The sequence below is a fragment of the Panthera pardus genome, unplaced genomic scaffold (genome assembly GCF_024362965.1).
Source record: "Panthera pardus isolate Hobbes unplaced genomic scaffold, ASM2436296v1 HiC_scaffold_25, whole genome shotgun sequence".
NCBI classification, from domain to species: Eukaryota; Metazoa; Chordata; class Mammalia; order Carnivora; family Felidae; genus Panthera; species Panthera pardus.
The window spans coordinates 27,676,539-27,702,838 of NW_026526821.1; the positions used below are offsets into that span (position 1 = coordinate 27,676,539).

General features: G+C 40.5%; 1 protein-coding gene across 2 annotated transcripts in view; it reads right to left on the reverse strand.

Moving 5' to 3' along the window:
- The window catches only part of CSNK2A1 (casein kinase 2 alpha 1), a 53,706-nt gene extending 28,418 nt beyond the window's left edge, over positions 1-25,288 (reverse strand). Inside the window, exon 1 of one of the 2 annotated variants that reach the window (XM_053890369.1) lies at positions 25,165-25,288. The gene's annotated coding sequence lies outside the window, so the exon portion shown is untranslated. The remainder of the gene's footprint in view (positions 1-25,164) is intronic. The other variant, XM_019458908.2, reaches the window with a different exon arrangement.
- Between the last annotated feature and the right edge of the window lie 1,012 nt (positions 25,289-26,300).

The following is a 26,300-nucleotide window of genomic DNA, read 5'->3' on the forward strand; positions in this document are numbered from 1 at the left end:
GGTTACATTCACGCCCAATGCAGGGCCTGAACTCAGGACCCTAAGATCAAGACCCAAGCTGAGATCAAGAGTCAGACATTTAACTGACCAAGCCACCCACACACCCCTCACTGTTGAGTTTTAAGCAGAAAAGTGACCCATGTGTACATTTTGAAGAGTTCACTCTGGCTGGATGTGGGACAAGCAGAGGAACAGATTTAGGGAGAAAGAAGACTGTTAACAGTGACTTATGCAGGAGCAATGACGAAAGCTTGCCCAATTGTGGCAGCAATGGAGATAAGTGCACAAATTCGAGGAACAAAATTTGTGGTGTAAAATCAATAGTTCAGGGTCGTCTAGACAATGGGGTAAAAAGTGGGAGGTGACTTTTAGATTTCTGTTGATACCATTTATGGAGACAGAAAACATTCTGGAAGAGAGCTCATTCATCAGGTTTTGGACTTAAGGTTAAAATGGAGGAGACATTAAAAAGGATGCTGAACAAGCAATTAGATATTCCAAGTCTGGAGCTAAAAGAGCCTCTCAGCTTTAAATATCTAACCCTCACAGCAATTCTATGAGGCAGCCATTTCTCTCCCTAATCTACAGATAGGAAAACAGCCTAAGTAAGTTTAGTAGCTTGGCCATAAATATCCAGGAGAGAGTTGGGATTCAAAGCGAAGGTGGCCGACCTGCAAGGTTCAAGTGTTTGCATTCCCATAGAACTGGTCACTTTGTATCTCATATACAATAGTCTTCAAACCTTAACTTCCTTGGGGCACCTGGGTGGCTCAGTCGTTTAAGCATCTGACTTTGGCTCAGGTCATGATCTCAGAGTTTGTGGGTTTGAGCCCCATGTCGGGCTCTGTGCTGACAGCTCAGAGACTGAAGCCTGCTTCAGATTCTGTGTCTCCCTCTCTCTCTGCTCCTACCTCACTTGAGCTCTCTCTCTTTCAAAAATAAACAAACATTACAAACAAACAAAAAAACCTTAACTTGCTTATTAGACACTTAGCTCTCTGAAGTCAAGATGCATGTCTGATTTATCTTTTGACTTTACTGTAGCCAGTTCAAGGCTCTACATTTTGTAGGGTGTTCATGAAATATTATATGTTGACCAAATCAAGGCTGTTTCTTTTCAAAAAATGAAATGTAATGAAAATGAAATTTGCCTCCAAAAGGTAGGGTAGCCCTATTCTGGCAATCTGGTACAAAGCTAGGAGAATCGGGAGAACAACTCAAGGGTTCCTGAGTTGCTGTTCCCTTTGCATGCACGTTCTCTCTCTCCCAGTATTATAGTTTCCTCTGTTCATAACAGGGCCACAGTTAAAATTAAGAGAATATTGGAGAAACTTGATGTTAGCAATTTTTACAACAGCTTGTTTAGAAGTTGGTGAAAGTACCTGAGTCCTAGATATCCTGATGATCAATCGTCCTACCTAGTGTTCGTAATACAAGCATATCCTAAGAAAATCTGACTTGAAGAAAAAGTATTAACTTTCTTAATAATTCCATTTTAAATGACCTAACTTCATCCTTACTGTCTCGTATGATTGCATAAAAGGAGGTGTAATTTTAGCTGATAACAATTTCATAGGCCTAAAAAGCCTTCAGAATGACTCTGAATACATGGCTATGTTTTGTTTGTTCATGCTTAGCCTAACAGAAGCCAATTAATCAACTGAAAAATTATCTTGTTGGTAAAATTTTCTCTATTAAAGTCAGACCACACCTACAACCAAAGCCAGTTATATGGCTCTGTTTGACCTATTCTTTAATAAAATGCCAGTAAATGAAAACTCCATCTAACTATGAGGCTAAAGCATGTACTGCCAAAATCATAGGTTTATCAACATAAATGGAATATAGAACTAATTAATTTCTATTAAAAACTCTTCTCGCCTTCCTCAATCTCTCCCTCTAATCTCTTCTACTCCATGTGATTTCTGTTTTTCAATCTGGCAACTAAAAAGAAAACTGGAGGCTTAGTAAATGATCCCAAACCAGAAAACTGCATGTCTGATTAATCATCGTACCAATGTATTTTTATAAATAAATTTCCCAGCAGAACTGGAAAAGATTATTCTGGAACCTTAAATTTAAAAAGTTAAGTCCATTTTCAAACTTCAATACAGTTTTACTAGTTCTTTTAACCCTAATGTTTATGAGGGTCTCCATCTTAAAAACAAAACAAAATAAACCCTCCCAACCCTAGATAAGCCATAGTGAATGAGTAATATCTCATAATCATCTAGACGGCAAAGATTTCTATGGTAAAAAATGAGGAATGTGCTTATATTGCACTGACTGCATGATTTAAGAATGCTTGTTCAGAAGAAAAGCAGTTGTATAAGGAAAACAACACCTTTTCAGCACTGCTGCAGAGAATCAACTCTTCTTCCTAGCAATCAGGCAGCATACACTGCAAAGAGATGATTTGTGGAACAAACTCAGGGAGAACACAACTAGATACTTGTGACTTGCAGAAGCAAAGACAAACAGTCATAGAAATTTGCCTTTTCCCCTTTCAAAGTGGCTATGAAATGAACACAAAAAAGCAGGAGTTAACACAATCGGAATTACTTGTTTCATATGTCCATAGTTCCCCTTAATTTCCCATTCTCTCTTCCTTTCAAATCAAGAGCAGAATGTCCACTCAGCAAGCATTTATTAAACAATTATTATGTATCAGGAAATGTGTGCCTATTGCTGGGAAGGGATTATTTCTCTAGGCCTTGGAGAATAAAGAGAAACTATCTCTGCCCTTGACAAAGAAAACAGACCATCACACTCTCAAGCGATTAGTGCTTGAAAGAGTGAAGTCTAAGATGCTCTGCAGGAATTGAAGGGAATTTAAGTCACCCACCAACCCAGTGTCATTCATTCAACAAATATTTATGGAGTACCTCAAAGTCTGGGGAAAGCTGCCAGGGAAAAAATAACATCTAAGCTTAGTTTTGAAGGATGCACAGAAATTACTCAGATGAAAAACAGTAAAACAAGAAATTGAAAAGCACAAGACTTTAAACAAGTTAAGAATTTTAAAGACCTGTAACGTTATACCCTAAAATTACCAAAGGCTGGCATACCTTGTCATTCCCTATAAGCAGCACACCAGATCAGCATTCCTTTTTTTTTTTTTAATTTATTCTGGGGGTGGGGGTGGGGGCGGGAGGGCGAGTGGGGGAAGGGCAGAGAGAAAGAGAGAGAGAAAGAAAGAAAGAGAGAGAGAGAGAGAGAGAGAGAGAGAGAGAGAGAGAGAAAACGAATCTTAAGCAAGCTCCACACTCAGTGCAGAGCCCAACACAGCCCAACGCAGGGCTGGATTCCATGACCCTGGGATAGTGATCTGAGCCAAAATCAAGAGTTGGATGCTCAACTGACTGAGCCACCCAGGCACCCCTCAGCAATCCTTTTATATCTGGTTTGAAGAACACTAGAGAACACTCTACTCGACTATGTGTGCCTTAACAAAAAATTATTAACTCATAACCACTGCAGTTCAGATCTCATTCTCTTCCTTTCTCCACTCATACAAATAAGTTCTACTACAGAGGTCACAAAGCAAAATGCCTAGAAAGGACAAATAAAGAGCTAGCGGGTGTAGATCCACGAAAGTGTAATTGGAGCTTCTCAAAGTAAGAAACCCAGATTTTTGCAGGTAATTTCCCTGTCTTCAGTAATGGTGGGCTAGGTTATTTGGGTCAATCTTTCCACTGAGAACAGCTAAAAAGAACGGATTAAACACACACACAAAACACACTCTCTCTCACACACACACACATATATACACATTCCTGTTTTCTCTCTCTTAAATAAAACAGATAAACAATTATAGCCTATAGTAAAGAGAAAATGAGAACCCAGAGAAGCAAGCAAGCCCAAAGGGTCTTTGTTGATCCCTGAAAATTAGAATTTTGTTCTGACAGGAACCAGAGCACAGGGCCCTCAAAGGGTAGAAGTCTAATAGGAGACTTTCATAATAAGCTGACTTCAGAGGATTAAAACTTTAGGGTGAGAGTGAATGAGAAGTGGAAGATCCAGGAAAGAAATACAACTCTATGGAGGGAATATCAGATTAAAAAAATTGTTTTCAGGTGGTTCCTGGACCTGTAATGTCCAGATACCTGATATGAACAAGCTCTCTGTGGGGGGGGGAAAAGCACCTTGCTATTATAGACCTCGAATGATTCCTACAAATAATTTTTCAAATAGAATACACAGCCTGTACTCAAAGATAACCAGGTATTGACAGAAAAGACTACAAGGGTAAGACCTGGCAGAAAAAAACCGAGAAAAGACATACAGAGACTTCTGATCTTATCAAACTCAAACCAACCACGTTGATGATCTCACGGTTTGATGATGAGTTTGAGCCCCACATCAGGCTTTGCACTGAACACACAAAGCTTGCGTCAGATTCTCTGCCTCCATCTTGCTTGTGTGTTCTCTCTCTCAAAAATAAACATTAAAAAAAGTTTTTTAAAAATTAAAAAAAACATGATTATGCTTATAGAAATATGAGATAAGCTTCAGAATACTAGCAGGGAACAGGATACTCTAGAAAGTAACAGATTTCAAAAAGTGAAAAGAACAAAATAGAATGTTTAGGAAGAAATAAAAAATAACAAGTGAATTGATTTAAGAGTAAATTCAACAAAGTTGAAGACAAAACTAAGAAATTGGAAAATAGGCCAGTAATTATCCAAAATATAGCAGAAAAGTCAAAACTATGGAAAAGGAAGAAAGGAATAATACTGTGAAATGGTTTAATATACTTTTGATCAGTACCAGAAGAAATTGAGAAAATGGGAGACAGCAAGGGCAATATATATTTGAAAGAGGTGTAACAGCTGAAAATTTCCCAGAAGCAATCAGACACAAACACATTCCAGAAGCCAACAAATTCCAGACAATAAATAAAAAGAAATCCACAACTAAACATACAATAATAAAACAGCAAAGACAAAGACAAATCTGAAAAGCAAACAGAGAAGTTAGATTACACTCAAAGAAGCAACAGCAGAACAGCTGATTTTCCAAAAGCAACAATGAAGCCTAAGACAGTTTAATACCTTCAGCGTGCTAAGGAAAAAAATCTGCCAAATTAAAATTCTACATCCAGCAAAGATCTCTAAAGAAAGAAGATAAAAAATAATCCCGGGAAGTCCGCGTGGCTCAGTTGGTTGAGCATCCAACTTCAGCTCAGGTCATGATCTCACAGTTCATGAGTTTGTGCCCTGCGTCGGGCACTGTGTTTACAGCTTGGAGCCTGGAGCCTGCTTTGGATTCTGTGTCTCCCTCTCTCTCTGCCCCTCCCGACTCAAGCTCTGTCTCTCTCTCTCTCAAAATTAAACATTAAAAAAAAAAAAAAAAAAAAGGGTATATATAAGTATATATATATATATATACAAGTGTGTATATATATACACACACACACACACACACACACACACACACACACACACACACACACATACACATCCATCCATCCCATTTGGAAGGTCTGTGTTGAAGGAGAAAGAGCAAAAAAAGAGAAAAACTATGGAAAAGTTCAAGCAACCTTTGACTATTAATATTAGACTTTGGTCAATTATGGCTCCAAGTTTAATACCTACAATGGTATCTACTTATATAACAAAAATACCATGTATTTCAAAACTAGAAAGTGGGGGGAAATAGAATGATAAAAAGAACCAAAAAAAAAAAAAGGGGGGGGGAAGAAAAAAGAAGAAAAACCCCAGAACATAAACAGAAAAAAGTTAAACTGAAATATGGCTAATTATATTCAATATAAATGAAATAAATTATCCAGAAAAAAATAAAGACTGTCAGACTAATAAAAAAACACATCCAAATGAACTAGAATAACGAAAACAGTTCTGAGAAAGAAAAATAAAGCTGGAGGAAGCACACTATTTAAGTTATTTACTACAAAGCTACAGTTATTAAAAGTGTGGTAATGACAAAAGGATAAAACAGTGGAGCAGAATGGAAAGTGCAGAAATAAATCCCTACAAATATGGCCAATTGATTTTTGACAATGGTACAAAAGCAGGTCAATGGGAAAAGGGTAATCTTTTCTCTAAAAGGTTTTAGAACATTTTAACATCCATATGCAAAATCATGAACTTGACTCTAAACCTCACATACCTTATACAAAAAACAATTCATAATAGAGGCACCTGAGTGGTTCAGTCGGTTGAGCATCCGACTTGGGCTCAGGTGAGCTCCAGGTAGGGCTTCATGATGATAACGCAGAGCCTGCTTCAGATCCTCTGTCTCCCTCCCTCTCTGCCCCTCCCCTGTTTGTGGGCACTTGCTCGCTCTCTCAAAAATAAACATTAAAAATAATTCATAATAGATGGTGGATCTAAATACAAAATTAAACATTTTCAAAACTTTAGAAGAAAATATTGTGATCCAGTGGCCAGGAATTAGGATTAGGCAGAGGTCTTAAAACGTAACAGCAAAACACAACCCATAAAGATAAAAATTGTTAAACTGGACTTTATTAACATTAAAGTATTTCTCCTCTGTGAGAAGCACTGTTAATGGAAAAATAAGCCAGATGGGGAAAATACATTTGCAAATCACATATATGATAAAGGACTTATATGCATAATATATAAAGAATTCAACAATAAGAGAACAACCCAATTAACAAACAGGCAAAAGATCTGAACAGACATTTTGCAAAAGAAGATCTACGGATAAGCATATGAAAAGATACACAATATTGTTAGTCATTAGGGAAAGTCAAATTAAAGTAAAAATTAAATACACTACAGACCTACTAAAATGGTTCAAATAAAAAACTGAGAATACCAAAAGCTGGTGAGGATGCAGAATAACAGAAACTAATTCATTCCTGATGGGAACACAACACACTATATAGCCATTTGGAAAAACTGTTTGGTTGTTTCTTATAAAATTAAACACTTACCATACATTCTCTTAGGTATTCCCACTCTTAGGTATTTTATTCAAGTGAAAACCAATGTTCGCACAAAAACCTACAGGTGAAAAGCTGATAGCAGCTTTATTCATAATTGCGAAAAAATTGAAACAACCAAGATGTCTAACAGGTGAATGGATAAACGAATGGTGGTACAAGCACACAGTGGAAAACAAACTACGATTTAAGCAACATGGATGAATTTTAAATATATGTTTCTAAGTGAAGAAGCCATATCCAAAAAGCTACATAATATATATTTCCATTTGTAGGGCATTCTAGAAAAGGCAAGCCATAAAGACAGAGAACAGAGGAGTGATTGCCCCAAGCAACAAAATTGTTCTTTTTCATACTGTAGAGGTGGATTTATTGCTCTAAGCATTGTCAAAACCCACCGAACTGCACACCACAAAAGAGTGAATATTATTGAATGCAAATTCCTAGCTCTGTCCACTGACAGCACCTAGAAGCAGTGTCAACAAGTAGCAATGACGATGACTACGCCCAATCTTGGGTTTCTCAATAATTTTCTCCAATAAAAGAAATGACAGCTCCTTGGAGAAATGGCTGATTCAAGAATGGGGCAGGAAAAATACAAGATAGCCTGGCAAATCTTGTAGTCGAAGGGACATGAAAACCAATGTGAAAGAGCATCATTGCCAAAGCTTGAATGATAGAACGATGGAATTCGATCATAACCCTAAAGAGTAAAATAAATATCCATGAGTCCGCCCTATATAAATAATTACATAAATTTTGAAAATCTTCCCTACATAAGAATTCCAACTTACATATACATTCAGGAAGAAATAGAAAATCACCATTAGGACCAGCAACAGTAAATTACTGCGGCCAAGATCCACTGACAGATGCTTAACTTGGGGAGCAAAACTTTTAGGAGAAACAGGATTATCTGCATAGCCTCTAAGTATCTCCTCATTAATCTCTCTGGTGGTTTTAACACAGTCCACAAATATTCCCTCAAAGAACTGGAACTTAATGTTTCTCCCCTTGAAGTTGGGTTGGACTTAGAAAAGACCTTCTAATGAAGAAGTATGTAGAAGGAGAAATAATAACTCTAGAGTAGAGAAACATGGCAGACACGACATAAACATCACTAACGATAAGTTACGCTGGCATCATATAACCTTGATGCAATGTGATAAGAAAGACACGCCATCTCTGTGGTATTCTTAAAAATTCATAACCATAATCTAATCATGAGAAAACATTAGTCAAACCTAGACTGAAGGACATTCTACAATTTTACCAGTCTTTCCCAAAAGTGTCAGTCTTGAAAATCAAGGAAAGACTGAAAAACTGTCACAGACTGGAGAAGACTAAGGAGACATGACAACTAAATGTAATGTAGTATTCTGGATTGGATCCTGGACAGAAAAAGCACATAGCTGGTAAAATCCAAATAAAGTCGTTTAGTTAGTAGTATTGTACTGTAGTTAATTTTTTTAAGTTTATTTATTTGTTTTGAGCATGCATACATCAGCAAGGGAGGGGCACAGGGAGAGGCAGAGAGAGAATCCCAAAGCACCATGGAGCCTGACACAGGGCTCGATCTCACGAATCATGAGATCATGACCTTAGCCAAAAATCAAGAGTTGGACACTTGCTCAACTGAACCACCCAGGTGTCCCTTGTTAACGTCTTAGTTTTAATAAAGTGTCACAGTTGTGTGAAATGTTAACACTAGGGGGAACTGGCAACTCTTCTGTAAATCTAAAATTATTTCAAAATCAAAAAAGTTAAATACTGGGGTGCCTGGGTGGCTCAGTCGGTTGGGCGTCTGACTTCAGCTCAGGTCATGATCTCTCTCGCCTTTTGTGAGTTCGAGCCTCGCATCGGGCTCTGTGCTAACAGCTCAGAGCCTGGAGCCCCCTTCGGCTTCTGTGTCTCCTTCTCTCTCTGTCCCTCCCCTGCGATTACTCTGTGTGTGTGTGTCTCTCTCTCTCTCAAAAATAAACATTAAAAAAAAATTTTTTTTAAAGTTAAATACTGACAATACTTGATGTTAGAAAGGATGTGAAACAACCACTCTCAGAAATGTTGATGGGAATGCAAAATGGTATAGTTGTTCTGGAAAACTATTTGGCAGTTTCTTATCAAGTTAAAATTACATTTTTCAGATGACCCAGCAATCCCAATCATAGATATTTACCCTAGATAAATAAAAACTTATGTTCATAATAGCCCATACATGTACATTTACAGCAGCTCTATTCATAATCAGCAAAAAATGTTAACTAAATGGATAAACTGTGGTCCATCCATACGATGGAATACTACTACTCAGCAACGGAAAGGAACCATTGATCCAACTTCAATGAAACTCAAAGGCAACATGTTGTGTAAAAAACAAACACAAAAAAAATCCAGTTTCAAAATATTATACATTGTTTGATTACATTTATGTAACATTCCTTTTCTAAATTTTTAAAATACTTTTTACAAATGTTTGTTTATTTTTAAGAGAGAGAGAGACAGAGCATGAGTGGGGAGGGATAGAGGGAGAAGGAGACACAGAATCTGAAGTAGGCTCCAGGCTCTGAGCAGTTAATACAGAGCCCAACACGGGGCTTGAACTCATGAACCATGAGATCATGACCTGAGCCAAAGTCGGACGCTTAGCCACTGAGCCACACAGATACATTTATATAACATTCCTGAGAAGATAAAACTATAGTGACTGAGAACAGAATAGTGGCTGCCAGAGAATACAGGTGGGTGGCTGGGAGTGACTACTGAGGGTACATGACAGAAGTGATAGAACTGCTCTATGTCTTGGTTGTGATGGTGGTTACCTGAATCTCTGTGTGTGTTAAAATCCACTGAAACTGTATGCACAAAAAGGGACCAATTTTACTTATACTGATATTAAAAATAAAAATTTTTAATGGGTAAAATATCATATGCTGTATACTAAAACAAAATTTAACATAGCATTAGTATGAACAACTTTATGCCAGTAAATTTGAAATTCTAGAGGAAAAAGAGTTACTAAAACTAATACAAGAAGAAACGAAAACCCCAAGTAGTTCCATAACCTGTTTAATCAGTACTGTAACTGTAACCGGTATCAGTTTACAACCTCTGTTCTAATGTCTTTTTTACTATTGTTTAACATTTCTAACACTTTTAAAAAGTTAAAAAAACTTGAGCGCCGACTTCAGCTCAGGTCATGATCTCACGGTTTGTGAGTTCGAGCCCCGCGTCAGGCTCTGCTGACAGCTCAGAGCCTGGAGCCTGCTTCAGATTCTGTGCCTCCCTCTCCCTCTGCCCCTCCCCTGCTCACACTCTGACTCTGTCTTTCAATAATAAATAAACGTTAAAAAAAATTTTTTTTAAGTTAAAAAACTTTTAAAATGTTAAGCAAATGCGTACTGAATATGCTTTTTCCTCCTTCTCTGTGCCTGTAATTTTATGACCTCCAATAATGCCGGCTAGGAGAAACTCTACTTACCCTTCAACAATCAGCCAAGTTTTATATCCACGATGAAGCCTTTCCATGCCTCTCCCAAACAAGCCAAACGTTCCTCTATTAGACCAAAGCACCCCCATATACTCATTACATTATCACATGTTTTGTTTATGCAATTCCCTCTCCTCAACAAATTATAAAACCAAGAACCTAGACCATAATTTATTTCTCTTGGTATATGCCTTATATTTATCAAAATGCCTAGCATGGTAATGTATTCCATACATGTTTGGCAGACTGAATATTAGGACAGTAACAAACAATATTTTGTCAAAAATCAACTTTGCTTGCGTACGGACCTGTTCATGCTCAAAATCGAGGAAAGAAGTTTGGCTCATCAAATATGATGAGTATTTGATCTACAGCTAATTTTATTTTTTAAATGTTTATTTATTTTGAGAGAGAGGAAGAGAGAGCATGTGAGTGGGGGAGGGGCAGAGAAAGAAAGAGAGAGAGAGAGAGAGAGAGAGAGAGAGTGAGTATATATATCCCAAGCAGGCCCAAAGCTGTCGGCACACAGCCTGCCATGGGGCTTGATCCCACGAACATCATGACTTGAGCCGAAGAAAAGAGCCGGATACTTAACCGACTGAGCGACCCAGGCACCGCTACAGCTAATTTTAAAGACGCTCTTTAGTCTTACAGAAATCACATCCATCACCAACACCAAAGGTAAAATAGTAATACTATTATTTCCCAATGAGATATGAAACCAGTCAACATGTGTGAGAGATGTTTCTTTGGAACCACAAGCTTTTATGAGGCTGTGTGTTACCCATGTGATGAGCACAGTGCCTGACAATCTGTGATAGAGCCATGGAAACAGTTATTACTGAAAGACCCGAACTTTGGATTTACAAGGCACCATGAGGTTACAGAAAGAGCGAGAACACTGGAACCACTAAGACTAAATATGACTTTGGATCTATCATTTAACTTACCTAATTTCAGGAAGGAAGGTGCAGAATGTAAGGAAGAACACTGGCTGGCTTCCAACTCTCAAGATATGTGAATGCTATTTCTTAGAATTTATATTTGTCACTTTTAAACCTAACAAGTCCAAGACCTAGGTAATATCTTCCCCATTTTACAGAAGGCAAGTCAGAATAATCTCTATAAAGTCACAAAGAGATGGGGATTTATTGTGTAGATTCACAGCCTACTCATTCTGTTCTATAGCAAACGATGTCCCATTTGGCTCACACAGTATTTTTCCCCCAATTTTAAAAACTGATATAAAATCCACGTGACAAAGGTCACCATTTTAAAGTGCACAATTCAGTGGTTTTTAGTAAATTCACAATGTGCAACTATCACTACTATCTGATTGCAGAACACTTCTATCACATCAAAAAGAAACCCAATACCCCATAGCAGTCATTCCTGATGCCCACCTCCCAACTAATCTGTTTTCTATCTCTATGGATTTGCCTATCCTGGACAATTCATATAAATGGAATCAATCCTATAATGTGATCTTATGTGTCTGGCTTCTTTCATTTAGTATGTTTCCAAGGTTCATCCATGTTGTAGTTTCTGTCATAGTAATTTATTACTTTTTATGGCTAAATCCACTGTATGGAAGCACTACATTTTGTTTATCCATTTATCAGCTAACAGACATTTGGGTTGTTTCCTCTTTTTGGCCACTATGAACAATGCTGCTATGAACATTCATGTACAAGTTTTTCACACAGTGTTTTAAAAAAGCAATTAGCTATCGAGTTTAATTATGTGTTAAAATTTTTCATTATAAATACTTAAGTGTGACTTAGCTGCCAACACACACACACACACACACACACACGCACAAATTAACCTTCAATTTCTCAAAAGAAGGAAGATGAAAAGGTAGGTAGATCTGTCTGATAACAATAATCCTGTATTCTCGCGCTGATAAAATCACTTGGCTAGGGACGCTTGGGTGGCTCAGTTGGTTAAGCGGCTGACTTCGGCTTAGGTCGTGATCTCACGGTTAGTGGGTTCAAGTCCCGCGTCAGGCTCTGTGCTGACAACTCAGAGCCTGGAGCCTGCTTCAGTTTGTCTCTCTCTCAAAAAAAAATAAAAAATAAAAATAAATAAATAAAATTAAATTTTTTTTTAATTTTTAAAAATTTTTAAAAATTAAAAAAAAAAATCACTTGCCTCAGCTATGTTATGCAACAATGGGATCGATCTAAACCCAACCATTGGAGATGCCACAGGTAAACCTGGACAACTCTATTCATTTATCTTACTGGTCTGATTCCTGTAGGTATTTGAGTTAGCAATCCCTGCTCTATACTAAATACATATATAAGATTAGAAAACTAATTAATACTACGTATTTTACAAAGGTAACTGGCGGGGGGGGGGATACAGACAAAGAAAATGTTCAGCATTATTACATGCAATGGCAAGCACATTTACGTTCTCAATTTCAGACCATTTAGAATTCCAATTCACGAGACGCTTTTTGCCAATTAAGAAATGCAGAACCAGGGCGCCTGGGTGGCTCAGTTGGTTAAGCACCCAACTTCTGTTCAGGTCATGATCTAACCCCATGTTGGGCTCTGTGCTGGCAGCTCAGAGCCTGGAGCCTGCTTCTAATTCTGCATCTCCCTCCTCTCTGCCCCCCACCTCAAAAATAAACATTAAAAAAAAGAAAAAAAGAAATGCAGAACCAAACATGGATTTACAGAAAAATTCTAATGGTCGACGCCCTTCCTCTGCACTTCAACAGCACTCTTTGCGTACCCCTTCCATCTAGCATGGTCATCGTACACATCTTTTTAGCTGAACAAAACTCCAAGGGCAGAGAATAGTGCTTCTGTATCCTCAGGAATCTAACACTAAAGCTGACATATGGTCTAGAAATATTTGTTGAAAGACTAATAGTGTGACAAATGATAAATCAGGTAAATTGGTTACAGTACTTAAAATAATGAATGAAAAGGCGAAACTTATTTGGGCTACATAAATTATGGCATTGAAAATGGAGTCCATCAATGAGATCAGAGGTAAATGAAACTCCTAAAAGTACATACAAAATAGCATGTACAGGTGTATTTTTGTGAAGAAAAGGTCTGTAGTTTCTATTACAGGCCCAGAGGAATCTGTAAACCCCAGCAGAATTAATAATTTCAGAGTTAGGGGCCCTGGGTGGCTCAGTGGGTTGAGCGTCCTGACTCCTGATTTCGGCTCAGGTCATGGTCTCATGGTTCATGATATCAAGCTCCATGTAGGGTCTGTGCTATCAGCTTGGGATCCTCTCTCTCCCTCTTGCTCTGCCCCTCCCCTACTCACTGTCTCTCAAATAAATAAATAAAACTTAAAAAAAAAAATCAGAGACAAAAGGTAATATCCCCTTTAAACATTGTAAAATATACATTTAAAAAGGTTAACTTGATAATTTTCATAAGTATTAAACCATTAAATTTCTCAAGCTAAGTACAATATATTATCCCACTCTTTCCTGAAGGGAGAGAGGAAGACAATGTATCCTAGGCTCCAATTTATGTTCTAGCAGGAGACCTATGCTTGATGAATGATTAACAAACTGTCAGTTTCAGAAAAGATAAGGTGGTATTCAGAGTCAGGTGAGGACAACAGTTCTAAGCAAGGACACTTTAGTTTTGCTTCACTGTATAAAAAAGTAAGAACCTGAATTTTTTTTTTTTTAATTCTTAATGTTTATTTATTTTTGAGAGACAGAGTGCAATCAGGGGAGGGGCAGAGAGGGAGACACAGAATTCCAAGTAGGCTCCAGGGTCTGAGCTGTAAGCAGAGTCCAATGTGGGGCTTGAACCCACGAATCGTGAGATCATGATCTGAGCTGAAGTCAGTCGGAAGCTTAACCCAGGTGCCCCAGAACCTGAATTTCTTTCAAATGTCTAAATTTGAATCGTTTATGGTTGTTCATTTGTTCATTCATTCAGAGAAAGAGAGAGAGAGAGAGAGAGAGAGAGAGAGAGAAGTATGCCAGCAGGGGAGGGAGAGAATCCCAAGTAGGCTATCAGTGCAGAGCCCAAGGTGGGGCCAGAACGCATGGGACACACGTACCATGAGCTCATGACCTGAGCCAAAACCAGTAGTCAAATGCTTAACAGACGGAGCCACCCAGACACCCCTAACTTTTAAAAGTGTATCTCTTCAATTGTATGTGGAAAGAGAATTACTTTAGATCTGAGAGATACTTTAAAATAGTCTTTTCTAAATTTAAAGCCAAGATTATCTTAAGATTGGCGGCCTTTTGCGTCTTAAAACTGTTAAAAAACTCAATTACCAAACTTCTAAATCAGTGCTTATTGCCTTTTTAAAATTCAAAACACCAAGAGAAAGTAGTATTTGTATGGCACACTGGGATGAGTGATCAAGACTTTTGGACCTAAAGACATTGGCTTGGATGCCCTGTATGTAGCCTGCACAAATGGCCAGAGGGCTGAGGGGACCAGTACCTCAGCGCATCTGTTAACTCACGCTAATACAGGCTAATATAGCACATTGGCTGAAAAATCCAAGTTTAACATACAGAGATCACAAGCTGAAACTGTCAGAATCCATGCAGTAAGTTGAAAAAACTATTTCATAACTCCCCTTGTTTCAAGGGATATACATATAATCATCTTTTCCAACCTCTTAATCCAGATATAACCATTAATGAACAATGACTTCTTCTGAGAGACCATCTACTTGTATGTAGGTCATTGGCACAAAAAACAAAAACAAACACAAACTAAACCTCCTAATCTGAGTCACCTGGCTGGATCAGTCAGAAGAGCGTGCAACTCTTGAACTCAGAGTCGTGAGTCTGAGCCCCATTCTGGGTGCAGAGATTAATAAAAAAATAAAAAATTTAAAAAAAATTAAAAAAAATAAAACAAAATAACATAAGCTTCATAACCCTAACTTGGAAGAATAAGCCAAAATAAACAAACAAACAGGTTAATGGTAAACATGAATGTAAGATTAAATGAAGTTACCTTTCCAGCTCCACTTTATAATGATTCTATTTTCTTATCTCAAGGTCATGGACAATATTCTCTCTCATCTATCAAGCTAATGCCATGTAAGTAGTGGTGTTTTGTTTCTTAAATTGGGGGAAATATAGACAAGGTTAACAATTAGCTCCTTGACAGTTCCCTTAACCCACTCTGACCTTCAAATCCTAAGACTCCAAGTACACACCGAATAAGCAAGAACTACCCATTCAAAGTCAACAGCCTAAGTTTCTTCTGGCCCTGTTAAGGATCCAAATTTGAAATATAAATATTCACATAATACTCGATAACTCACATAGTTATTGCTTACATAAACCTGCAGGATATTTAAGACATTACAATCCTAACACAGTATGGGGCCTCCTGTCTTTATTCCCATCTACAAAATTTACAACATTTCTGTTTTAAAAGGCAACACACTCAAGCTTTCCCATAAAGCAAACCAGCAAGTATGAAATAACAAAAAACATTAGCATTTGGGCTCTGTGTGAATTTCATTTCTCTACCTTTAAGCCAGAAAAAGAATCAAAGTGTCAATGTTACATAAATAACATAGCAACAGTGGGAGGTCTTCCAATGAAGGGAAGTATCATAAGAAAACCCAAGCAGTTTGACTTACTTGAATTAAGGCAGCTCTACCTCAAACATCTGACATAAATTTGAAGTCCAGTACTGTCTCCAATAATACAGAATAAATGATGGGCAAAGAAGTCTTCATCTGTATATCATTTTACTAGGCAACATAATCAAAATAAAGTCACAATCTGAAACTTTGTTCCACTGGCCACAACCCTCTGGAACCCAAAGACAGAAAACTTCATTTGAGATCTAGAGTAAAGTATAATCCAGCATTTATGTATGTAATAATAACTACTGCTGTCCATTTGAATGCCTCTTATAAACCAAGCATGGGAGGAAATGTTAACTCCCATTTTAGAAATAAACAGGTTCAGGGGCGCCTGGGTGGCTCAGTCGCTTAAACATCTGACTTCGGCTCAGGTCACCAACTCACAGTTCATGAGTTTGAGCCCCACATCGGGCTCTCTGCTGTTAGCACAGAGCCTGCTTCATATCCTCTGCCCCCCTCCCCTGCCCCTTCCTGCTTGTGCTCTCTCAAAAATAATTAAACATTAAAAAAAAGAAGAAGAAGAAGAAGAAAGAAAAAAGAAACAGGTTCAGAGGTTATATGACCTGCCAAAGATCAAAGGATTACTAGGTGAAGGAGGCCAGATTTTAATCCTACTCTGTTTAGGATTCAAAGCCTAAATAGGTTATTTTCACTAATTAAACACTACTTCCCTAATTCTGCACACTGATTTAGTAACAGCCTACGATACATACTACAACGAAATGGGTTGCTTTAAATTTGGAAGCAAGGTGAAAGGTGGAGGATGTGAGTTTTAACAATCAGGAGCCTTCATTAGTCTCTTATCTGAATGGGATGGTCACCAGGAGACAATGGTATAAAAATCGGGTTTTAAAAGATGGAAGAGGCACCTGGATGGCTCGATCAGGTGTCCAATTCTTGATTTTGGCTCAGGTCGTGAGATGGAACCTCGGGTCAGGCTCTCCACTGGGTGTGGAGCCCGCTTAAGATCTTAAAGTTCTTTCTCTCCCTCTCTCCGGCTCAAAGATATAAGACCAACTCCAAAGCAGATGGCTATATATATATTCAGTCTATATAGTCATAAATACATAGAATGATTTATGTACTTTAAAGTACTCATAAAGATAGGTTCCTGCTTTGCCTACCGAGTGTCTGATTGCAAAATTCAGAGCAAACAAGAAAGTTAAGATCATACCTGAGAGAATAGGACATAGAGAAAATGTTAACACAGGAAAAAGTTCTCCTCCAAACATATTCCTAACACATAATACACAAGTACAAGTAAACTGTGATCAAACCACTGGGGAATAAGACCTCTGATCCAGGTCCACAAGGCTACAGGTGAGCAAACCTTGAACTTTCCCTGAGTATGAGCTAGGCAGATTCACTTCTCTACCTAGAAGAGAACCCTAGATTCACCAAGACTAGATAACCACTCTGGCAGTGTATACTGTACCCCAGCAACCGAGGCAATCTACACTGGGTGTAACTTACATACCCGACCCACCCCTAAATAGCAATTCAGTACCTCACTCACCCAGCAGGACACACCAGAAACAGGAAGTACGGGTCAAAAGGCCTCATTAAAAAATAAGAACTCCTGGCAGCAGAAAATGAAAATAAAGAGCAGTAGCACTGCAATGAACACATGGTCTTCACTGACAGCAAAGAGAAAGAACTCACATTAGTTAGGCATCCAGTATTTTATAAAATAACTCTTCATCCTCACAGTAACTCACAGTAACTCAGAGAAAACATTAGCTGGTACTTTAGTTATTAATCCTCACAAGAACATCTGAGGTAAGTACTACTAACCCCCATTTAAAGATGAAAAAACTGAAGGTTAATAAATGGCTCAAGGTAGCTGCTACCCTAATTGGATAGCAAAATCCAGGTTTGAGAGGTTAAGTAACCTCCAAATATGGTCATCTCACTCCAAAGATGGAGTTCTTTCCAGCTATCCTGTTGCGCCCCCCCCCCCCTCGCAGTCTCAGTTAAAGAATTCCATTAAGAATGAGAAATTCTCAATCCCTCCCCCACCCAGATTTCTGTGTCTTTACCTAAGACACAAAGCCAGTAGGAGTTTTCACAAGAAAACATTTCAGAAAGGTACTACATTGTGGAATGATATAGGATTACAAAATGTCATTCAACTGTAAGCTTGGGAACAGGGACAATCTAGAAATTCTTAGGGGCACGTGGGTGGCTCAGTCGGTTAAGCATCTGACTTTGGCTCAGGTCATGATCTCACTGTTTGTGGGTTCAAGCCCTACATGGGGCTCTGTGCTGACAGCTTGAAGCCTGGAGCCTACTTGGGATTGTGTCTCCCTCTCTCTCTGCCCCTCCCTTGCTCACACTCTGTCTCTCTCTCAAAAATAAAATACTCAATTTTTTTTTTTTTTTTAATTTTAGAAATCCTTATGATAGCACCTACCAGACATGTAGCAGGCATTCAGGATCTGCTGAACAAGTAACACCTTTTCACTGGTTATAAATTCAATAGCCTAAAATGGCTATTGTGTATTTTCTGATATGACATGATTCAATTTTTTAGGAAAATAATTTACCCACTCATTTTTCACAGGGTTGCTTTCTTAAAATTTATAGCACATTAATGAGATAGCTAAATTGAGAAATGCCCATTAGTGCATTAGTCATAACTTCAGAAAAATTCCAAGTGTTCACTTTTCCAAGCAGATTAAAATGTTTCAGCTAGTAAAAACCTGTCAGAAAAATCCACAAGATCAGAAAGTATAAAAGGAAAAGAAAAAAGTAGCCAATACAAGGGCATTTAAGATGTGACACATATAAATTATAAAAGATTATTCTAAATGTATCTGGGTATTTAATGCTAAAACCCTCACTTCAGATAACCCAGTATCTTCTATGCAAGAAAACACTATTACCACTAATGTAAAAAAAAAGCTTGCCCACCATAGAGACTGTTGCTAAGTAGGCTTCTCATGTCTAAGGCTGAATGACACAGAATTTGTAGAAACCAATGAAATACCGCTCCTAGCAGGATTCACCTTAAACTTTTAAAAAGACTTAATCCTTGATTTCTATGTGGGAAAAGAAGGGTATCTGGTCAACAACTAGGTCTGTTGAAATCTATCCCAGAGCATATCAAATATTTAAGAAAAACTACCAATTGTCTATAACCCAATGCAAATATACCCTTTGTTACAATGACAGCAATTCCTTTTCCTTAATCCTGAAGGAATTTCTTTGTTTGAAAAGCTAGCTGGCCCAGATTTCTATTAAAAAATAACTAAATGATATACCACTTTTGAAATTATCCATCTTAGGAGTTCAAAAAAATTTAGGTGTACAAACACACTAATACTCTTGGGAAACAAACTTGGCCCAGGTCACTCAATGAATTTAACAGACCAAGGATCAAATCCAGTTTCTCATTTCTTTTTTTAAGATTTTATTTATAAGTATGCTACACCCAATGTGGAGCTCGAACTCACAACCCTGAGATGAAGAGTTGCATGCTCTACCGGCTGAGCCAGCCAGGCACCCCAACCAGTTTCTCATTTTAAATCAAGTATCACAAACATTATCATTCCCTTAAAGTGCTAAGACCTTATACCTAATCCAGTGCTAAACTTCACCGTTCTGTTTCTAAATTTATACAAACTAACGGGATTATGCAGTTGTCATATAGTTGCCAAAACAACTATCATAAATGTTACAACAGTTAACATCCTTGGGGCACTTCATATGGTAGGTACTGTTAAATGTGTTACACTATCTCAATTCTCACAATGACTCCACAAGGAAGGTGAGGCAGAGAGAATCTGTCCAAGGTAAAACCTAGAAAAAGGGCAAGGCGGGGAGTGCACAAGGAATACAGTTCAAAAGCCATGTATCTCCACTGCCTGGACCAGGATTCTAGGCCAGCTCCAGGGCTGATACCAGGTTGAGCTACTTAACCTTCATGTGGCCCAATTTCCTTTACTCTAAACCCAAAAGTCAAATACATAATCTTAAAAAGGCCTTCATACCCTGAAATGTTCTAATTTTGTAATCATCTTTCTATTCAGGTAACTAAATTGAAAAGAAGTGGTCTCCTTTCCTCCATCCTCTGAAGTCCCCACTAAAGTTGAGAGTCTACATTTTATGAATCAAATCAGCAGGATACTGCGGCAGGACAGCCTTTCTTAAAAGTTAGAACTCCATACTGCAATTATAATTCCCAAATGTGACTCTTAACCTCAAATGACAAAGACAGGGAGAAAAGACGTTACAACAACTTCGGGTTGGGGTGGGAAGGATAAAAAGAACAGACTACTGTATATAGGTGGTTATCAATTCACAAAAAAAGATCACCCATTTCCATCTCCTCTAAAAAGTTAGAAATAAGTCTTTAAAAGGCTGTCATATAAACTTATTGCTTTATTCAGCCAATAAAAATTAATGAAGAAATTATGTCATTTACTCAAGACATTTATTATAGGCAAGGAAAAGTCATCAATTTATAGAAATCCTACCAAAATGGCCTAGAGCTCTAGAATCCACATTTTTCAATGCTAGTCATCTAGCCAATTCCAATTGTATTTAAGGGCAGTAACAGGATATTTAAACACTAAGGAAAAGGCATAGGTTCTACTCAACACAATTACTTTGTGAAGTCTTCTAGAACCAAATCACTTTGCAGAATAATCTTTACTACTTCTGTTCTTTAGAAAACAATCCCCCTGAAATTTTCTTTTTTTATTTATTTTTTTAATGTTTATTTATTTGTAAGAGAGAAACAGAGCATGAGTGGAGAGGGGCAGAAAGAAAGGGAGACACAGAATTGGAAGCAGGCTCCAGGCTCTGAGATGTCAGCACAGAGCCCAAAGTGGGGCTCGAACTCACAACTGTGAGATCGTGACCTGCGTGGAAGTCAGACGCTCAACCAACTGAGCCACCCAGGCACCCCTATCCCCCCGAGAGTTTTAAATAAAATCAGCAAAAGGCCTCTATTCGTTTTCTACTGTTGCTGTACAAATTACCACAAACATAAAACAACACAAATTTATTATCTCACAGTTTCTATAGGCCAGAAATCAGGTGCACTTGGCTGGATCTTCTGCTTAAGGTCTCCCAAGACCAAAACAAACAAACAAACAAACAAAAAACCCTCAAGATGTCCACCTTGCTCTGTTCCTTGCTGACACTTGGGGCAGGGACAGGAATCTGCTTCCAAGCTCATTTAGACTGCTGGCTGAGTTCAGTTTCTTGTGGTTGTTATGACTGATGCCCCCATTTCCTTGCTAGTGGTCAGCAAGGGGCTGTCCACATGCTTTCCATGAGGCCCCCTCCAGTAATGGCGGGTTGAGTTCCCCTCATGTTTCAAATCTCTAACTTCTGACCCATCTCTCTGACTGCAGCTGGACAAAGTTCTTTGCCTTCATGTTAGATTGGCCCCACTCAGAAAATCCAGGATAATCTTCCTATCTTAAGATACTTAAACCATAATTACATTTGCAAAGTCCCTTTTGCCACATAATGTTAACATATTCAGATTCCAGGATTAGGGTACAGACATCTTTGGGGGGAGAGGGAAGGCAGGGTGTCATTTCATCTACCACAGCCCCCCCCTGACCTCCATTGATTCATATCTTTCCCAAATGCAAAATACATCCATCCCATCCTAAGGTCTCATTCCATTATAGCATCAACTCAAAATCCCAAAATCTCACCTAAAGGTCATCAATTAAAAAGTCCCAAATCTCATCATCTAAATCAGGTGTGGATGAGGCTTTGTGTATAATACAATAAGAACTCCTGGGGCACAATTTCTGAAAACAAAAACCAAGCTACCTGCTTCCAATACACAAGGGTGGGACAGGTATAGGGCAACAGTTATAGAATTCCCAGTCCAAAATAGGAAAATGGAAGAGAAAACAGATCCATTGGTCCAAAGCAGTTTCAAAATCTGGGCAAACTCCATTCCATTTCAAAGTCAGGGAAAAATCCTCTGCAGCTTTCAGCTCCACCTCTCTGGGCTCTTGGTTCCAGCTTCTGAGTCACCCACATTTTAACAAAAAGCAGCACACTCACACCTGAGTTTACCAGCCCGTTTCCTGCCTAGACTTTGGGGGGTTTTAACAGACCTCTTTAACTTTCACACTATGTCTTTCAATCCAAGCTGGCATCGTTTTTGTTAGTATAAAATCCTCAAGGACCTCATGGACTTTACGTAAATTTCATAGGGGTTCACTGTTGTTAGTCAGACTCCCAGGCACAAATACAGCAGGCTCCACCTTCCACACTTTGCTTGGAAATCTCCACTGGAGAGCCAGGTTTATTACTTACTAGTTCTCTTTTCCACATAACCACAGGATACAATTCTAAACTTACTTGCCACTAAGTAACAAGGATCCTCTTTCCTCCAGTTTCTAATACCTGCCTCATTTCCCCCTGAGCCCTCACTAGGAGTCAACATCCATATTTCTACCATCTGTTGTAGGTCTTTTCTACCACGCTCCTCAAAAATTTTCTGGCCTTCATCCACTTCCACATTTTGAGGTAACAGTACCCCACTCCAGGTACCAAAAATCGATACAGTGTTCTACTGCCGCCGTAACAAACTGCCACAAACAGGAGTGGCTTCAAACAACAGAAATTTATTATCTCGGGTCACAGAAGTTTCTGTAGGTCAGAAGTTACGCGGGCTCTGGCTAAGTCTTCTGCTTAGGGCACGAGGCCAGAATCAAGGTATATTCCTTGCTGGAAACTCTGGGGGAAGAATCCACTTCCTAGCTCATTCTGGCTGTTGGTCACAATCAGTTTCTGGCGGTTGTAGGACTGAGGTCTCCATTTCCTAGTGCCGGCTGTCAGCTGGGGCTGGTCTCTGCCACTGGAGCCGACCATATTCCTTCTCATGCTTTCCCTGTGGCCCCCTCTAGCAACAGCAAACGGAGTCCTTCTCATGGTCGCAACCTCTGTGTTCACCCTTCTGCCCTCCCTTGACTCCCAGGTGGGGGTCAAGTTCTCTGCTTTCAAGGTCTCGTGTCAGTAGATTGGGTCCATCCACGAAATGCAGAATCATCTTCCTATTTTCAGATTCGTGACTCTAAGGAGATCTGCAAAGTCCCTTCTACCATGTAACACATTCACAGATTCTGGGAATTAGAGTATGGACATCTTTGTCGGGGAGGGTATCATTCTGTCTACCACACACCCAAACCCTAAGGGAAGGCTTTCAACTCAGTTCCTGAAGAAAATTTCCCCTTTCTCCAAAGGAGTATGTGAAGTAAAGGTATCTGTTCAGAGACAGAGACAACAGTAAAATCAAAGACTCAGCCTGTAACAGTGGCTAGGCAACAGGAGAACTAAAAATACACTGTGGAAAGGAAGCTGCCACTTGTTTCATCCCCAAACAGCAAGGCAAGAAACCCATTACACAGAAACTAACCTAACGTTCCCCTTCAACGTGTGCTTCTCTTCGCTACTGTATTCCATACAGGAGGACATAACCGGGCATGTCGGGGTTTAAAAAAAAAAAAAAAAAAAGTTGCCCCAGGGTGACCTAACTTTGTAATCAGTGGATAAATCAACCCAAGCACACTTCAAATCTTTTCTTTCTTCAAGTTGTACACCCTCCCCCAATAGCAAATGAAAGTCAAGTATTTCAAAGTCACAGAAGGATAAAGGTGCCCAGGTCAAACAGCAGTTGACGTTTTTTGGTTTTTGGTTTTTTAAATGACACGAGGGAGACCCGCTATTGGCCCTGGTCTTTCAAGGGCCCACCAAGCCAGTTACGCCAAATCGACTTACAACGAAACAAAACACTGCAGCAATTTCCACAAGGGTAATATTCTGAAGTCTCGCCCACTGTTTGGTTCCTGACCACACCTTTTACGTAGAACAGAGGACCCCTAAATATACCAGCTGGTCCCTTTAACCTACCAAGCGCTTACTACCTGCCAGGTACTGCGTTAAGCACTCGACACAAAGTATCCTTTTTACCGCTCACCGTAAACGTAAGACCTAGGAAATCCTACGACCCCCACTTTACAGATAGGAAAACCAAGGCTCACAGAGATCAGGGCACACAGCTAAGTAGCAAAGGCACTGACATTTGAGAACCCAGGCCCTCTGGTTCTTTAGCCCTGGCCGACTCCGCCACTCCTTAGGTGTAATGCAGCCTCCTAACTCCTGCTAAAATCGTCCCCTTCCCGTTTTCTTTGCACGTCTTCTCCCCGTGCCCCCTTCTCGCAGACCTCAGCAGCTTCAAGGCAACCGAGTCCTTCCCAAGTCAAGGCACCACCTTCGTTTCGGAACTCTTCCCTTCCCACAATAGCCAAGAGTCAAGAAGCGACTTCTTCCCACCCTGACTTCGCTTTCCAAAAACAAACTACCGAAGCTCCACCCATCACCTGCTTAGACTAGAAACGTTCCGACGCTGCAAAACAACAAACAACAACAACAGCAGCAGCAAAAAAAAACAAAATAGAAGTCGTACTCTTCCGAAAGGTCACAAACTAGGCTGGATACTGCTGGCCAACCTTCCATTCTACATACTTCTCTACCACCCAGGCTCCCAACTAACCCTGAACTCCCAACTCCACCCATTCGGCCCCACTTCGCGGTCCCTTCCCCCTTTCTTCCCAGCGACCTCGCCCGGGGTTCCCTCCTCTTTGCACCCCAGTCTGCAGGTGGGAAGCCCAGCCCGGCCCACAGGGACCCTTAGAAGGCCCCCACTCCAGCTGCTCCGCTTCCCGGGAGGGTTCACCCCACCCTACCCATCAAGCACCACTCCCCTGGGCACCCTCCCCCAGCATCCCCCTGTGGCCCCACCCCTCAAGCTCCCTTCCCCCTCAGGCGACCCCCTCCTCCAAGTTGCCCCCTAGTCCCCGCCCCAGTCCAGCCCTCTCCCCCGCCATAAGCGGGACTCCAGAAAGCCAGTTCCCACCCTCACATCAGCCTCTGCCCCGCAAGCCTCGCTCGCGGTCCTGAACGGTGGCCCCAGGCCTCCCCGATGGGCTGCAGGGGCCTCGGCTGGTGTGTGTAAGGGGGGGGGGGGGCAGGGGAAGGCGATGGGCCGTTCGGGAGTCCGCTGGGAGCGCGAGGGCCGACCGCGACCCGTCGTCCTATCCCGGACCCACCTCCACACACCAACGACCTCGCCTGGCGGCTCCCACAGTACCTGTGGTGGAAGCGGCAGCGGCGGCGGCCGCTCTCCCCTCTCCTCACACAGACAATATGGCGGCGGCGGAGGAGGAGACACACGGCTCGGCCGCCAGCCGCAGGGACCAGAGCGAGGCTGCAGCCGCCGCTGCCGGAAGCGGAAACCCCCTTCCTACCAGGAGGCGGGGCGGGACCGCTTCCGACTCCGCCCCACGCAGAATCCGGCTGAGTGCGGCCATGCTGGGATGTGCTAAGGTGTCCCTGCGGGTGCCGTTCCGGACTGGGGGCGCAAAATGGGAGAAATTGTCGCCGGAAAGCATACTAACGAGATTTGCAGCGATTGAGCGCGTTTTGTCTCAGCACCTGTTAGGAACTGACGACAGAAAGAAGGCGAAACTCCCGTACGTGTACAGTTGGTTTGCCCCAAGCTAAGATGGCGGTCCCTATGTTTCCCGCACTTCACCCAGCTGACGAGTCGCCCCAGTGGACAAGCCAGCCGGCCTTTCCTGAAGCATGCGCGACCTGCAGAGCTGTAAAGCAAAGCATTTTGGGAGTTGAAGTCGGCTGCTCGGACCCCTCGTCTAGGGTTAGGGTTCCAGCAGTACATTTTGTCTACTCAAACTTTGAGTTCGCGACAAACGAACGGAAGTTGGACCCTCGGGGTGGTGTGATGCAGGAGTGGAGCGAGTGACGATCCAAGCCCTGTAGAGACTGAGACCTTATTCCTGCCTCCTGCAGGAGACCTATTTAGAACTACCCATCTAGAATGAAGTGTATTCTCTCCCTTCAGTCCGCCACCCGTCATCCTCCCCGCCCGCCTGGGCAACTTCCCCCAAAGCAGCTACAGGGCACTTTCTATCTTGCAAGCCTGATCACGGCGTCCTCGTGGGTTAAAATCTTCCAGGTCTCTCCTTTGGTGCACCAAAGATAGCCCAAGTTCTCTTGACATCCAAATTCCCGCATAAATTGGACAGCCCCAATTCCCCACCTTTTTTGACACTGCTCCCATTTCTAGCCTCCTATTCTGTGCCTCCACTCAGATTTCTGATGCTTCTACCCACGAAAGCTTGCAAACTATTCCTGCAGCTCATCTGTGTTGCCTCTCTCCCTTTGCACTGGCGGTTACTTCTGTTACTGTCACCTCCTGAACTGGCT